We start from the raw sequence: 17,515 nt of genomic DNA, 5'->3' as shown, positions 1-17,515 counted from the left end.
ATGGCATATGGAACATTATTGTGCATTTTTATGATGCAATCTTATATTTAAAACGCAAACAGAATATAACATGCTGAATCGTACCTGTGACCTAGTATTAAATTATAATGCAAACCATTGTACATGTTAATTTGCCTAACTTGTCACAGACCTACTCATTACTAGAGACGAGAATCCCATGCAAATGCACGTTTTTATAGGAACATAGGACAGCTCAAACTTGGTAGTTATCCATTTCATTACTTCCTGGTTCTAAATATGTGTAGGGGAGACTGTTGTACCTTTAGCATAGTGTACCTTTGAACATTTTTTGTTTTTGTTTTTTAATTTTTGCTGCTACCTAGAGGACTCAAACTTAAGTAGATTGTAGAGAAAGCCGCTAAGTAGCTCTGGTCATAGTTTCGGTTTGATTTATTGCAAAGTGTGAGTTCTATGCCAAAATTTTTTTAGTACCAAAAGTAAACATTTAGTTTACTGATATGTTTCCTAACACAAAACCAGATTATATTTGTTACTATCAATCAAGTACAGTGTGTTTCCTATCATCTGGTGAGTAATAACATATTTTAATTTTCATCATTTATTCGAATCTCTAGTTTTTTGAACACGAAACACCTTGTATCATGGAACATGTTCTAAGATATACGATGCTGTCGGTTTTTGTTCTTCTTTTATTTTAAGATCATGTCACGAAGTAAGTCTGGAGTTAAGAGGCCCCCAGTTGATCCGGATGCCTTGGAGAAAGCTGTTGAAGCAGGAAATAAAATCTCAATCAGAGAAGCCTGCTCTGGTTTATGATGGCAAATACATTTTAAATAATTATGATTGTCAATTTTTAAAGCTATATTCTCACCTATACGCCATGTGTCCCAAGGTACCTGTTACAAGGTACATGAACCTGTTGTACCTTTGAACACATTACATATTCCTTCATTTTATTTTTTCCATCCTTAATAGATCTGTAAAACAAGAAAATACATACAGGAAGTTGTAAAGGAATCTTTAATAATTATTTCAAGCATTTTTTCATTTAAAAAACGTAATTTCCCAAAACTAAAAAAAAAAAATAAATAAATAAATAAATAAATAATAATAAATAAAATGTGAAAAGTGTTTAAAGGTACAACAGTCTCCCCTACTTTTTCTGTGCATATTTGCATGTTTTGGCCTTTTTGAGAATAAAAACATACATAATGCACATTTAAGCAATTTTAGCTGAATAATGCATATAATATAAATTATATTCAGTTTTAATGGTTTTGAGTGGACCCCACAGATTCTTGATTTTTATGTGCCTTATTTTAGCTTCAGAATCAGGACTGGCGAAGGAAAAGAAAATAACTAAATCACAGAAAAATGAAATAAAACGTTACGTTTTCACAATAAGATGTTAGAGGACATTTCTCTGGACGAAAGTTCACTTTTACAACATTTTACCGACGACCCTCTACAGACTGCGCGTCATAAATGGATTTATGAAGTTGCATATTTTGAGAATAGTAGAGAAAAAATATAGGGGGTTTAAGGAAACTGTCGACAAATAATTTAGATCAAAAGCACCTTTTCCAATACTAGTAGCAATTTAGATTCTTCTAAAATTGGAATCATTTGCTAAACTGTGTTTGCAGTGTGTGAACCTCGTAAATGGTTAATGTGTTTATTGTTTGTTTGTGTTAATGTGGTTATAATATGCCTTCAATTAAAGGTTCCAAAAGTGTACTCTTTGCACAGTGGATTAAAGGAAAAGATTTTATTAGATTAGATGGGGTTGTCATATTCTGCTATTGTTGCAGTAAAGAGGTAAGCACAGCTATTCTGTTTCATAATATTTTCTATGGCAGTTGTTCTTTGTAAAAAATTACAAAACTTCTTTAAATTCATTAATTAAATTACGATGTCCGTTTTAAAATCGTATCTAGTGACCACAAGGTCCGTTATAATTTCAGATAAAATGTACTACATAATTTCAAGCAGTTATACCTTTGGGGAAGTGGATGTAGCGACAGAAAACAAACTGGACAGGGTCATAAATGCGAACCCGGACAACGGATTCTTTTGTTCAGTGAAGAAGGTTATTTGTGGCGAAAACTTGAATGAAGAATTTGACCTGACACTGTCACAAATATGTTCATTCAAGTTTGCACCCTAACTTCTTGCGGTGTAGAAAGACATTCTCTGCCTACAAAAACATATTGACTGACAAGGGTAGGAACCTCAATTTAGAAATGTTGTTAGGTTGTTAACTGTGCAAAAAGTGGAGTGAAATAAGATATTTGGAATAAAAATGAAAGTGGATATTTTAATATATTTTAATATATGTACGCTTAATCGTCGTACATGTTTCATAGTTTGATAGCGCATGAATGCATGCATATTTTGGATTTTATAGTGCACGAAATTCTCGTCTCTACTCATTACATAGGCATAGCTACAGGGATGGCATTATAGACTAGTCCTGCAAAACCGGTTGAAAACCGAAGAAACTTACATAGCGCTACTGAATGCCTGGCGTTATAGGCAGTATGTGAAGTACATCTGCTTGCGTACTGCTTCAGTATTCGGTTTAACGAGTATTCGAGTTGATTCGATCTCTTTGTGGGTGGACGGCTCTGGCATATAAAATGAAGATCACAGTGAACCATCCAGATATTATAGCTGAGGATCGTCAAGAGGAACAAACAGCCTGCAGCGTGAAACTACAGATGTTGTAAAGCGTAAATTGCAGAAAAAAACTTTCGGTATCCACAAATTACCAAGGTTGTAATTTTTGCTTACACTAGAAAACTGAATTATAATATTACAATAATGACACACTTAAAAAACAGTAAACTTGATCAATAGTAAAACAAAAATAACTTTATATCTTCTGAAACCTAATACAACCAATGCTTTTAGTATGTTTACTATGACTAGAGTGTAGCAACTAATTTTCGAGCAATCGAACTCTCAGCTGAGTTGTCAATCATCTGGCCACTGTAGAAAAGTCGAACCACAGCTATGACAAATACTATCTATGGCCCACTTTGACATGCTTGACCTAGGGAGACAGACCTGAGTTCGTTGATGTCTTACATCTGTATTACAAGAAGAAAAAGCAGTGTGCAACTAGCAGCGATGTTGCCAGACTGCTGAAACATCCAACTCAATTTTCTAATATCACAATCACAATCATAATATAGTGAACCTTATCGCCCGGTACAATCTGCAGGGTTATTTCACTTCTACCCTGTATATGAATAGCTACTGTTTTGGAGGAATGCATTTAGAGTTAATAACTATTTAATTTTAAGTTTTGTGATTAATTGTAATTCTATTTTGGACTTATTTACTTATTATATCTCACATTATATATTATGCTCATTTCATTTTCTAATACTAAATTGGTGGAAAGATCACCAAATAACTCTAGCCTCTCTAGCAACACTTGTGAAACTAATATTGGCCATTCCATGAATAAGTGTTTCCACCGAGCGTAACTTTAGACTAGTAAAACAGATTTATTAATACATAAACACAAGAAGTCAATTCTGACTTGTAGTCTATGATAACAGGCCCTAATAATAATTGTGAACATCAAATAGTTAATATTAGCACGTGTGTAATAAAATAGTTCTTTGAATGACACTTGTTTTCTCTGAAGTAGATCTTTTCTATACAGAATTATTTGTTTCTAAAACTTGCTATTCTTTTGTTATTCGTAGTTTAGAGATGTGTAAATTATACTTATTTTGTACAGAACAACAACCATTGGGAGCCAAAGTAATTGTATTGTTGAAAATAACATTACTGTTTATCTTTTTAAATTAATTTCTTAATAAATAATATTGCAACTGCTTAGAATAATTAAAAAGCATGCAACTGTTGTTTTAGAGGTAGGCCTATATATTTTTTTTAGTTTAAAGTACAAACGTCATAATGGACTGTATGTACTTATTTCCTATTTTGTTTTATAATGAATTGTAATTATATTTTTGAATATGTTTACATTATGACATTTCAAATTATACATTACGTCTATTTCCTTCGATGTCACTGTGTCCATTGTTCATTTATTTGTTACTAGTCAAATTACTGCAAGTTCGAAATACAAAAATAAATGTATTAAAGTGTCAAATTATTTGTATTCCTATTTGAAGCAAACATATTTTTGTAATTAAACAAAATAAATATATTTCAATATTATTACTCTGTTTGTATACTGAGAAAATGTTAAAGAGTTATTGTATGATGAAATGTACCTGGTATTATTTGGAGATCGTATTTTCTTCCTCCTTACCATTTCTTTCTATGTGAGATTTGTGTTCTAAATAATTTGCGATCTTACATGAACTTATGTAATATCGATTATTGGGTTATACAAATCGAACAAGATTCAGTCAATATGTGACGAGAAAGAGTTACGACGTAATCAAATGATGAAGTTATGACGTATACTGTTTAACACTGGTATAGAAAAACGCCAGCTATATAGCGTTTATTGGTAAGAAAAATATACATGGCTTGTGCACGTCTGGTTCTGTGAAAAACTATAACATTGTTTAACATATCTATAAGCAACTTTCATTAGTAAAACTCTAAAAGTTTAAAATATATACGATACTTATAAAGTTACTGCAAGTTCAGAATAATGAAGAAAATATATGTGTTATAATGTCGAATGAACTGTAAGAGTACTTGCAAACACTTTTTTTTCAACAAGACAACGTAAATTTCCTTGTTACTCCGGTTGTGTACTCGAAAAACGTTAGTTTCATGTAAATGCGCCTGATGTTCTGTTTACTCTGCAATACATCAGGCATAACCGCTCGACAACTGAGTAACCGGTCCGATGTTCATCCTAGCCGGTTGTAGCTCCGACCGGTCAATCTAAACCGGTTGTAAGGGCTGTTTTGCAGGTCTCTATTATAGACCATAGTCCTACCTTTTCTTTACAGGTAACAAATCGACCATTGTCTGCTAGTGAACTTTTCCTGTTTCATGTTTACTGTCATTAAATTCATATTACTTATCCTAAATATAATGTGTAGACAGATAGCCTTTTGCAGAAAAAAAGTTATTATAATATTCTAGAACTTTGTGAGAATTATGAGAAATCTGTTTTTAAAACAAAAGGTACTGCACGGGATTCGGACTGAAAGCCAATGTAGTCCAGTTTCTATAGTGGTTTTTGTCTTGCCCATCTACGCTATGAGAGCTTTGATAACTCAGTGTGTACTTATCCATATACAAATTACACGGCTGACATTACATATCTCTATTCGATTCATATTACATTCTTCAGAAGATCCAGCATACACTATCCGGTCTGATCTGTAACATATGTCAGACTACTCAACCAAATAAGCGAATTTAAGCTACTTAAATATGCGTTGTCTTGTGAACAAAGCGTCGCATGCACAGTGCAGAATATTTGGGACCTTGAACAAACGCTCATTCTTTTTGAGCGGCAGTGTACATATCAGCCACAATCTCAATGATAATTATGATTGAGAATTGTTGGGATATCACAGAGGAACCAGAGCACCTGGAGAACTTGTAAGGGTGGATCGACTGGGATTTGAATCCAGGCCTCTAGCTTATAAGAATCACTATGGAGGTTGCATATGATAACATATACCTTCATATCCTACAACAAAAGTTATTACAGATTAATATTCCAAATTTGATCATCCAAAATATCATTGTTTTAATAACAAATAATATTATTAAACTACGTCAGAAATTTGGTAATGACCAAAAAACATTATTGGGACTACTGCAAGCGTCATTATTCAGTCCTATTTTATTTAATATTTACACATCCAACATCAATTAAAATGTAACTCGCAACATGATAATATTTTATGCTTTGCTGATGATCAATACAATATTTTGCTTCAGAATCTAAGAATGCTGAACAGACGATGGCCGTGTCCCAAAGCTACATTTATAGCTGAAATTAACTAGATATGAGTAAATAGCCGGATATGACATCAGAAGTCATAATCCGAAGCTGCATACTACATAGCAATCAAGTCCGTAGTAGCTCACTCATTTACAGCTTTTAGACAATCCTGAGGTTCATTGCATCGGTCCCTATCCTGAGCAAGATTAATCCACTCTCATCATATTACACCTGCCTCAAATCCATTTTAATATTATCTTCCCATCTACGTCTCGACATCCCCAAAAGTCTTTCTCCCTCCGGCCTCCCAACTAACACTCTATATGCATTTCTGATTCTCCCATACGTGCTACATGCCCTGCCCATCTCAAACGTCTGGATTTAATGTTCCTAATTATGTCAGATGAAGAATACAATGCATGCAGTTCTGCGTTGTGTAACTTTCTCCATTCTCCTGTAACTTCATCCCTCTTAGTCCAAAATATTTTCCTAAGCACCTTATTCTCAAATACTCTTAATCTCTATTCCTCTCTCAAAGTTGAGTCCAAGTTTCACAACCATAGAGAGCAACCAGTTAAAAAAAAAAAAAAACCACGAACAAAAATGTTCTCAGTCTATCACTTTGAACAGTACTGGTCAGCACTTGACTGGAAAACTAGATGGCCCAAGATCGAATCCTAATTGGGACAAGTTGCCTGGTTAGGGTTTTTTCAAAGGCTTTTCCTCCACCAATTAAGAGCAAATGCTGAGTAACTTTCGGCACCAGATGCTAGATTCATTTTCCTGTCCTTGTCACCTTCATCTTCATTCATCTTGCTACTTCCACATTCACATTAACCTACCATACAGGGCAACAGAATCCGAACTATGGGTGTCCAGCCTCAGAACAGGGTTCACCATCATAATCGCCAAAAAAATAGGCAGAGGCACAATAGTTACACGCCAACGTGTGCAGTGTTAGTTGAAGATATTATTTTCAAAAAATGCACCACTAATAGTCTGTATGGAGGAACAGGATACAATTCAATAATACTCTAATACTGACTTTACTACAAGCAAGCCATAATCATAATTGAGTCATGCCCACATATTGCTTGCTAAGAATGAATTCAAATGATTTATGTGGTTTTAATTAAAAAAGCCACTAAATTTAAAACAAAACGTTTGTTAAAAGTTAGTGTTAAGTTGAAAATTCCCTAGATTTGCTACCCGTTACTGTCAAAATTCTTCAATTCATGAAAGTGGATATAAGGGATTTTGAATAATCAAATGCTTAAATACAGTCAAAGTTTTAATGAATTTAAGATCCTTTCAAAGAGGACTTTCGTTCTCTTCATGGAAGACCAGATAAACAGAACTACTTAAGTTGTTCAGCAGCCCATTATAAATATCTTTCTCAAGATATTAACATTTGAAGGAACTAACATATTTCACTTTCAAAGACTGGCTTATTACAGCACTTTCTGTTACACTACATAATACAAAATGAAGCTCTATAAAAAATAAAAACTTATAAAATTAAAATAGGCTGAGTCTTACCAATTTTCAATAATGTAACTTCTTACACCATACTTACAGTTAAGTTATAAGTTTCCTTTCATTCATATTTCTCTTTTTATGAAATCAGGGATGTTTATAACAATTTCTTCCCTTGCTTATAAATTCAGAGTTTCTTCAATAATTTTTCGATACATGGTCATAGGAGTCATAAATGTGAATTCCGTTGAACCTAAATGAAACTTTAATATTGGACTTTAGACCTAAAAAACCCTAAATCACTGTTACTAAAAGTTTTCCTATATTTAGGCCTACTGTAATATATATTATTTTCAGATAAATTTCAATATATCTTTTTTCTGCCAACTGAGAAGAAACCTGCATGATTAGAGCCCAGATTTATAGCTGCTACTTCATATAGGCCTAGCCTATATTTAATCACACCCCCATATGCATCTTATATCAGATACTTCAGCGTGGTGTGGGATGCAATGCATATAATGTCCAATTACAGAAATCTTTAAAGAAGACAAAACAAATTTAAGCCTAACATCTCTTGATAAGCATTGTGACAGTAACTTGCACATGCAATATGTTCTGCACACAGATCAATATCCGACTACTTGCCTCCTTTAGGTATTACTTACTTACTTATTACTTTAGACTTATTTACGTACAAATGGCTTTTAGAGAACCCAGAGGTTCATTGTCGCCCTCACAGAAGCCTGCCATCAGTCCCTATCCTGAGCAAGATTAATATCTATTTCCATCTTAATACACCCATCAGAGTACAAATTTAATTTTTAAATATATCTATTTCACATAAATTTTCAAATAGACCAAAAATGATATTTTCAGGAAATGATCATTTCAATGTCAACCTGGCATTATATTTGGCAGCACTGCAGCATTCAAAATGGAAAATGTTGGTCATTCACTTATGTTGAAAGTTTGAAGAGTTTTTGAAGAGTTCTAAAACAGGTCGGTACTGGTACTGGTAGTTCATCTTTTATCATGGTGTGTCAATATCATTTTAAACAAATTGCAGTTAATATAGAAGCAACAAATCATTACAAATATAATTTATCATACGTTATGTTAAGCTGTAGTGGAAGTAACAATTTTCTTCTTTTTTTTCTTCTAGTTGTTTTGCCTGGTGGTGTTGTGGTAGCAAAAATCCGTATCATCTTCATAAAAAAATAACTAATAGGTAGGCAAAATTTTGTTTATATTACACTTGCATGATTTTCAAACACATTGTGTAAGTCACAATTATGTACGTGAAAATCTGTCCTGAAATTGGTTCAATTATTTATAAATGAGACTTATAGGAATTATGGCTAAATCAGCAGCCAAAAGAAAGAGAAAAGCTGAAGATTTTGAATAAGCTTGAAGAATTCAAGGCAAATTAAACAAAGAACCGAAAGAAAAGACGACAGACAAAGAAACAAATGTTGAAACTGGACAATCAAAGGCAGAAGAATACAGGAAAAAAAGACGTGAAGAACACAGGAAGTACCGTGAAAAAGTTAAGAGAATGCAAAATCAACATAATACCTTATCATCTCCAAGAAAAGCATATAGGAGTCCTGCATCTTTAGGCAAGGCAGTTGTGACAGTGAAGAGAAATTGAGGTACTGCAGACTACTCATAGCTCCTCACTCCACATTCCCTGGCAGTCAGTTACGTACCGGACCAATATGAAGGCAAGCATTGCTGAGTAAAGGCATACATCATAGTTTTCGGCTCTAGCTCGTCACTTAAAATATCCATCACTGATGCACAGTGCTTTACTAAGTGTTCATTTCTAAAGCAGTGAAGCGGAAAAGACATGGGCGAGGGTATCTCCTTTTCTTTTCCCTTCCCCTTTGTGCCCAGGGCTGTGTTAGGTATGTTGCAGGAAAAACTACTAATTTGTTTAGACATATCTTTGCCAAAAGGAAACAAGCTGATAATTTTCAATCATAAAAAGAAAATATTTCTGAAGGAAAGCTTAAAACACACATGGATTTTAGTGAAAATTACTCATTTCAATATCAGGATGAAGTACAATTTGCTCATCTCGTTGTGTTCTTTGTATAGACCCAGAAACTTAATTTGGACCATCTGAGAACGCACAGTATGTTATAACTGGAACTTAGAAAATTCAGGTGGCTCAAATTTTGTTTCTGGGTCTGTGGACCGTAGAGATAGAAAGAATTCCATACAATCCATTTCCTATGTTATATTCTCTAATTATATGCAACATGATAAGTATGCTGTAGCAGTATTCAAACTTTTCCGGAATGGGCATACTGAATTTAAATTAAAAAATTTACATTTCCCGTCTGACAGAAGTGCCCAACATTTTAAGCAAACATTTTCTCTATGTGCACTCAAACATTATAACATGCCAGCTACTTGGACTTGCTCAGCAACTGCTCATGGGAACGGACCAACAGATTGTCTTGGTGGAAGAGATGCATACATGAGGCTACCAAAGCACAATTCTTGACCCAAAATGTGCACAGAATTTTTATATAGCCTGTCAAATAATGTGTTCCACATACATACTATTTATGTTTCAGATGAAAATATGGAGCAGAAATTAAAAGTTCTAGACAATATATTACGGTCTCCTGATGGGCAGTTAAGCAATCACTATTTAGAAGCTGTTGCACCATACGAGAGCACACCATTTTGTTGGCCAGATTGTCTGTGAAGAATAGAAATCTTAAGACTTCAGTTTCTGCGCAACAATGCTGTTATTAAAATATTTAATTGGCATATCCAGGTAGATGCCAATACAGATATAAACAATGTAGACAATGATCAAGTTAAGTTCAAGATTCCTGAATCAACAATTGAAGAAAGATTATGTTACCAGTACATTATTCATTTCCTGTAGACTTAAGAAGCCTTCTGCCAAATTTGAAATAATGTTGCTTAAATGTTCAATTTTTATTCTGTATTCTCAAGAAAATAATCAACATTGTCTAAATTGTTACACAGAATAAGCTAACTTGTTTTGTTTTGATACATTCTGTATTTTCTGGACTTGGTAGTGAAAGTCACAAGATGCTGTTGTGCAAGTCACATTCCATTTAGTATTGTACAATTTCCAGCAAGTAAGAGTCAAATAAAATTTGTATGGAATAATAAAGCCTGTTTTGTGTTGTAATAAATAAGAACAGTTCAATATTTTGTTGCTCATAGACGAGCAGAATTTTTATCGTTTGCAATTTTGCTCTACCTCATCCATGTCATGTAAGTCACATTTAATAAACAAGAAGCCCAACAATTTTAATGTATATATATTCTCACTCTTTTCTCTTATGATTATTAAGAGGAACTATTCAGGAATAGGCCTACTGCGGTGCTAAGATTGAATCACATCAACACGCAAGAAGCAAGAAATCATATTTTGTTCCTTAAAATATGCACCCATTATCATGTAAGTCACACATGGAATTCGCCTCATCCCATTCCTACCATCATATACAAACTCCCTCACACCAATTTTAATATTACTCTCCCATCTAGGTCTCGGCCTCCCCAAAGGTCTTTTTCCCTCCGGTCCCCAACTAACATTCTACATGCATTTCCGGATTCAACCATATGTGCTACATGCCCTGCCCATCTCAAACATCTTGATTTAATGTTCCTAACTATGTTAGGTGAAGAATAACTGTTCATTTCTGCATTGTGTAACTTTCCCCATTCTCTAGTAACTTCATACCTCTTAGCCCCAGATATTCTCAAACATCCTTAACCTTTGTTCCTATCTCAAACTGAGAGTCCAAGTTTCACATCTATACAGAACAACTGGTAATATAACCGTTTTATGAATTCTTTCAGTTTTTTTAGAAAGCAGACTTGATGACAAAAGCTTCCTAACCGAATAATAGCAGGCATTTCCCATATTTAATCTGCGTTTGATTTCCTCTCGAGTCATTTTACTTGGTTATTTAACGACTCTGTCTCAACTGCGACATTATTTAGCGTCGATGGTATTGGTGAGATGAGGCTGAAGATTCGCCATAGATACCTGACATTTGCCTTACGATTTGGGAAAATCTCGGAGAAAACCCAATCAGGTAATCAGCCCAAGCGGAAATTGAACCCGCAGTGGAGCAGAACTTCAGATCGGCAGGCAAGCACCTTAGCCAACTGAGCTAGGCCTATTCATTTATATTTGTTACTGTTGCTCCAAGGTATTTGAATTTTCCATCTCTTCGAAGCATAAATTTCCAATTTTTATATTTGCATTTCATACTATGTTCCGGTCACGAGACATAATCATATACTTTTCCTTTTCGGGATTTACTTCCAAACCTATCTCCTTATGTGCTTCAAGAAAAATTTGCATCTTTTTCCTAATAGTTTGTGGATTTTCTTCACGTCATCCACATAGGCTAAACAAGCGGTTGATATAACCCATTCAATTCTAAACCCCGTCTGTAATTTTATTTTTTATTTTAGGTTATTTTACGACGCTTTATCAACATCTTAGGCTATTTAGCGTCTGAATTAGATGAAGGTGATAATACCAGTAAAATGAGTCCGGGGTCCAGCACCGATAGTTACCCAGCATTTGCTCATAATGGGTTGAAGGTAAACCCCGGAAAAAAACCTCAACCAGGTAACTTGCCCCGACTGTGAATCGAACCCAGGCCACCTGGTTTCGCGGCCAGACGTGCTGTTACTCCACAGGTGTGGACCCGTCTGTTATCCTGGACTTTTCTGACATATTCTAGTACAAAATTAAATAGTAAAGGTGATAGTGCATCTCCTTGCTTTAGCCCGCAGTGAACTGGAAATGCTTCGGAGAGAAACTGGGCTTATGGACTCTACCTATGTTTGATTTAGGCGTTTACTGAAATTATTATTAAAATCAATTAACATAATAAAAATAATGTCTGAAACATATAAAATATTTAAACAAGTTTAAACATATTTACGAAGAAATATAATATGCTTCCTGTACATCAGAGCTAAGAGATTATTGGAAATCACGGTTCGAATAACGACAATATGGTGGTAACTCCCTACTTGTAAAACAGCAGTTTCTTCCAATCCATGGAAATGTTATACGGACACTAGTCCACCTTTGGAAATATTAAGTTATAATTCAATGTGTTTTACTAGATATAGTGTCCTGATCCTTTCCGCTTCATGTTGCTGTAATACCACGAATGACAGATAAATTACTCTTAAAATGACAAGAAATTAGCTTAAGATTTTAATAAAAAAAGCTCACACCATATTATAATTAATACTGTTATGTTTAGGAAAAAATCTTGTTTAGAAAACAGCATTAAATTAAACTTATTTTGGGCATCCCTTATTTTATCTAGAGTATTTCTTACTTCCAATATATAAAAAAACACATAAGGGCAATTCCATGGTTACAGACTAACATTTGTACAACATTAATAAACTTCTATATTCGTGCTTTGCATCTTAAGCACGTGATTTGCCAACATAATATATTTACTGTTATATTTGTTACAGACTAACAGATCATGGTTACAGACTAACATTTTTTGTCCACATTGTATTCACCTCAAATAAGTACAACATTTTTATTCAAATAACGACCTAAGTTTGAAGGTTAAAGAGGAAAACAGTTGTATAAAAGAACTTAAGTGAATATTTACAAGTTGTTCATTAAATGTATTAAATAATGCTATCAAAACTAACTAAACAATATGTAGAGTATAGTACCATACATTAATATATTAAATAAATAAACCACTAAAATTACATTAATGTTCTTGAACAAAACACAGATTATACTTTATTCCTCTTTACAAAGAGGGTTTTATTGTTCTTGAAGTCATAGTTACTGATCTTGAGATATCGAGACCTTGTAGATGACATTGGATATGGAGGTTCTGATAGACAGTAGAATATGTTGTCAGGATCAGCGTAAGCAATGTCATTAACTTCCTCAAATTGATTTAACTCAGGATTCTTCTGATGAAGAAATTGGAACTTAATTTTGTCTTCTTCAACAGATATGGTTCGGCCAATAAACCAGTACTGAAATCGTGGCCAATCCACTGCATACCAGTTTTCACATTTGATATGACACACTGGTTCTTTGGAGTTCTCAGTTGGTGTCACTGTTGGATTTACATCATGGAATGCTTCAGTTTTAAAAGCAAACAATGACCCCTCTTCTTCGGAAATTACTGATATTTTTGCAATGAAGGGTTGTTGTGCCCGGATGCAGTGAAGCTTATGTATGTCAGGGAGTTTCTCAATTCCATTCCACAAAATATCGAGGTCTTTTTTCTTGTTTTCAATGTCATTTCTGGAAATAAACAAGATGGTTGTCTTTCCTGATACAGCTCTTGCGCATTCAGAAAAAGATCTGGCATCAATGGGATCAAAACAACCTGCTCGCACACCATCAAATACATTCCGTTTCACTGTACCACCAATTCCATCAACTGCCCCTTTGTCATGAGAAGTGGCAAAGAAGTGCCAGTTAATGGGAACTGGAGCAGTAGTCGCCAAAGATAAAGTGAACCGCTGTTTAAAATGTGAGCAGCTCCGTCAGAAAAAATATTAAGGATTCTGACATTTGGAGCAAAACTTTTAAGTTCATCAACAAGTACATTAACAAATTGTGCAACAGCATACTTGTCATGTGTCATATAGTCAGATACAATCACATAACTTTTCACCTTATCTCTGTACCAAAAGCATGCTGTGAACAAAGTTACTTGATCATGCGACCAATGTGCACTTTGCACCTCATTTTGATGGATGATGCTGTAGTTTTCGCTGAAGTCTACCTGGAGGAGAACTTCAGTATCAGAAGCATTGTAAAGAAGCATTCTAAAATAAGTAGACTGCTTTTTCTTCACATAACAATGGAAGAGGTACTTTGGTGACATAACAGTTAATGCTTTAAGTGCATCGTTGACAGTAGAATCTTCAATACAGCGTTTTATCATTTTGCTTTCACTATCTCTTATCCATTGGTGGTACAGTAGTGGTTCAGAAAGTGTGTCTTCATCTATGGTAGCTAAAAGTGTTTCGACTTTGTGTGTACATATGCTGCATTTCCTATTGACACACTCAGAATTTCCAATATCACAGACCATGAAATCCGTAATAGGTAAAAGATCTGGATAGAATTTTTTTAAAGCATTTACAAGCAATGCCATGTTCTCGTGATACATGCAGAGACATGCATTTGTAGGGGTCTTGCCTATAGGTAAACAAAACTTTGGCTGTAATTCAAAAAACTTGGACTTGCCGACTTTTACAGCATTCTCACCTACATTATCTGCTTGGAAGAGCTCAAAACACTCTCTTATGCTGTAGAGGAGGTAGCGGCGTTGAACTTTGCTTTTAATACCATCATCATTGGTGACATTTATAAAGTCTTTTCGTCCAGGTGTCATACATGAAATATCATCACGTTGATAAAATTCTATTACACTTTCTTTTGCTTCGTTTATCAATGCTGGAGTTCCTCTGATGACTTTATTTTTGTCTTCTGCAATTCCAAATGACTTTGCTAACTTCCTAACCACAGCTTTTTTCTTTCGAGGACTCTTTGGCAATGCCAGTTTAGCACGACTGACAGCCTTGTACAGTGACAGGTTAGAACCATATGCTGTTTTGCTTGGAGATGAAATTTCTTCTGAATCTCCATTATTAGGCACTTCACTTTGTTTGACTTGGCTTTTTCTTAATGCACGCAATTTTCGCATACTAATGCGTGCTTTCTCACGATCAATAGCTATTTGTTTTTTACTTCTCTTCGACCTTTCTGATGCTTTATGCAATCTATCCTTCTCACGAATTTCTTTCTTTTTAACATCACTTAATTTTGCCCTAAATGCTTGTACTTTCTCTTTCGATGTCTTAGCCATGTTACATGACCTAAAAAGGAACATAAAAATTGAATTGTTTCATTTTGCCTTTACTACTGTCTTTTACCCATGGCAAAGTTCATTTTGGATGTTTAGCCTCTGTAAGTCTGTAACCATAACAGATTGGACGATTTTTGGATTTGAAAATTTTTACTGCTATTGCTGTGTAGGTTAGATCCCACATTACAGTCAAAATGTAAATAAGTTCAAGTTGATAATTATTTAGGCTACTTCACCAGATAAAAAGTAAATAAATTTTGGTTACAGACTAACGCAAGCCATAGGTATGCTTAAATAATTGTAATTTATGATATATAATAATAGCATATTTTACCTCAAAAGTAGTGTTAGAAGCTCAAAAGCAAATAACAGCAGGTATCTACAACAGTGCAGTCATTACCTAACAGGTTTATCAACTTAAAAGCAGTGTTGCAAATGGGGCATTTTGAAATGAGCAAAATACCTTTCAAGACTCATTCTTTAAACTGGTGCTAAAAGTAAGTGACATAACTTGATAATACAAAAATTCATTCTGGAAATAAAAGTATATTAAATTCTCTTTCATTTCATCTATAAAAATTAAATATTCAATAAAATCAGAAAATCAACATTTTTGTCCATTTTATCATGGAATTACCCATAATTAATAAACAATTACTTACATACACTGTAATTACTTCTAAGATTTCAAATTACAAATATGGTCAATTTTCTTCCAATTTGACGAAGGAAGTAAAATCAAATAAATGGAAATCAATAAAATAGGGGAAGGACACATTATTTGGACAGTTTTCTTCCAATTTGACGAAGGAAGTAAAATCAAATAAATGGAAAGATCTCCACACGTATGCTTGATCAATTGGTCAGGTACCACCGAAAAAATATTGGATACGGTACCGGTATTACATGAGAGAAACAGTTTGGCCGAACTTTAGGAAGATCTATGCTATGTATTATCTTTCAAACGAATATTCTTAATCATTAAAAATATATTTGATAGTCTTTTACTTACGTATCTTAATATTCTTCGTAAAATACACAATACACTTCCGCGCAACAGTAGTGGATAGAGATTCCAAATCTAGCCCTCTTGCTTTCACTTCCGCGCCTTTCGTTCGACTGAGTAGCTATGCCTGTGGCCAGTGTTGCCAACTCAGAACTCCAGTTACCGCTGCACAAGCTTAAAAAAACCGCTAAACTGTAGTCAAAAGACTCCAGAATATTTTTCTTAACACATCACTCCAAATTTGAAATACAAATTATGCAGTTTTAGAAACTAGAGAATTTTATATAAATGTAGAATAAGTTATGGAAAGTCTGTATCATTTTGTAGACTCTATGTTCTATGCAAAATCGTCTTCACCCTCGTACAGGAGGGATGATGTACAGCCCTGCAACTCACGAGATGATTCTCCTTCATTACCCGACTTGTATGCAGTCATTTTTAGTGGGTTATTTTACGAAGCTGTATGAACATATCAGATTATTTAGCATCTGAATCAGTGGCGTTTCCTCGGGGGAGGGAAGGGAGGAACGTCCTCCTCACATTTTTCTTCTTTTGAAAGTAAATACCAAATAAAATGTGTGCCTTGAAATTCAAGGAAGATTCGATAATTTTTAAATTCACAGCTATAAGAAAACCTCGGTTGATCGAGCTTTAAACGATGCGCGCTCATGTGTTGCTAGAAAACTGTGAGAAAGATGCATGATTGTTTGTGTGGAGGAAAGTCAATCCATTCCTCCTTTACTGCAGTTAGCACACATAGACAACAGCGCACTAGCGGCCAGAGAAAGAAGCAGAGTTTTAAAGCGTGTAAATGAACGGAGAGGGAGGAGATCCTCCTCTGAATCAGCGCATGGGCGGGAAATAGAAACCGACTGGTCGTGCAGCAAGCTCGCTACCGCTGCCATCTAACGATCTTGCATTCAACCAGACTATAACACATCTAGGAGGAGGCACAATAAAATAGTTTTAACGCAACGCTATGAAAGACACCATACAAACTTTTTTTTTTTAAATTAGAAATAAAAAATATTATTCATTGCACTTTATATAGGCTACTATTCATGGTTTGAAACTTTCAAGGATATTTGAAAGTTAAAGTCGGGTTTATATAAAACAAAGAGGAAGCAGTTCTACGTTAGTATCGCAGATCTTTTTGGTCCCTGAAATTCACTTCCATTCATTGTGTACTAGACAGGGCAACAGCCAAGTTGTCGGTTTTGTACAAATACATTTGAAATTGAAAGTAGGTACTCC

At 34.5% G+C, this 17,515-nt stretch overlaps 1 long non-coding RNA gene across 1 annotated transcript; it reads right to left on the bottom strand.

The window, feature by feature from the left end:
• Nucleotides 1-497: 497 nt before the first annotated feature.
• On the bottom strand, nucleotides 498-16,368 carry LOC138696400 (uncharacterized). Its single transcript, XR_011331372.1, has 3 exons — nucleotides 16,268-16,368; nucleotides 854-959; nucleotides 498-745 (listed from the first exon to the last, which is right to left on the bottom strand). It is a non-coding gene; the product is annotated as an uncharacterized lncRNA (long non-coding RNA).
• Nucleotides 16,369-17,515: the final 1,147 nt, after the last annotated feature.

This window comes from Periplaneta americana, chromosome 3 (assembly GCF_040183065.1).
Source record: "Periplaneta americana isolate PAMFEO1 chromosome 3, P.americana_PAMFEO1_priV1, whole genome shotgun sequence".
Classification (NCBI taxonomy): domain Eukaryota; kingdom Metazoa; phylum Arthropoda; class Insecta; order Blattodea; family Blattidae; genus Periplaneta; species Periplaneta americana.
The sequence above is the reverse complement of the archived record's forward strand: the minus strand, read 5'-3'. Positions and strand labels throughout refer to the sequence as shown.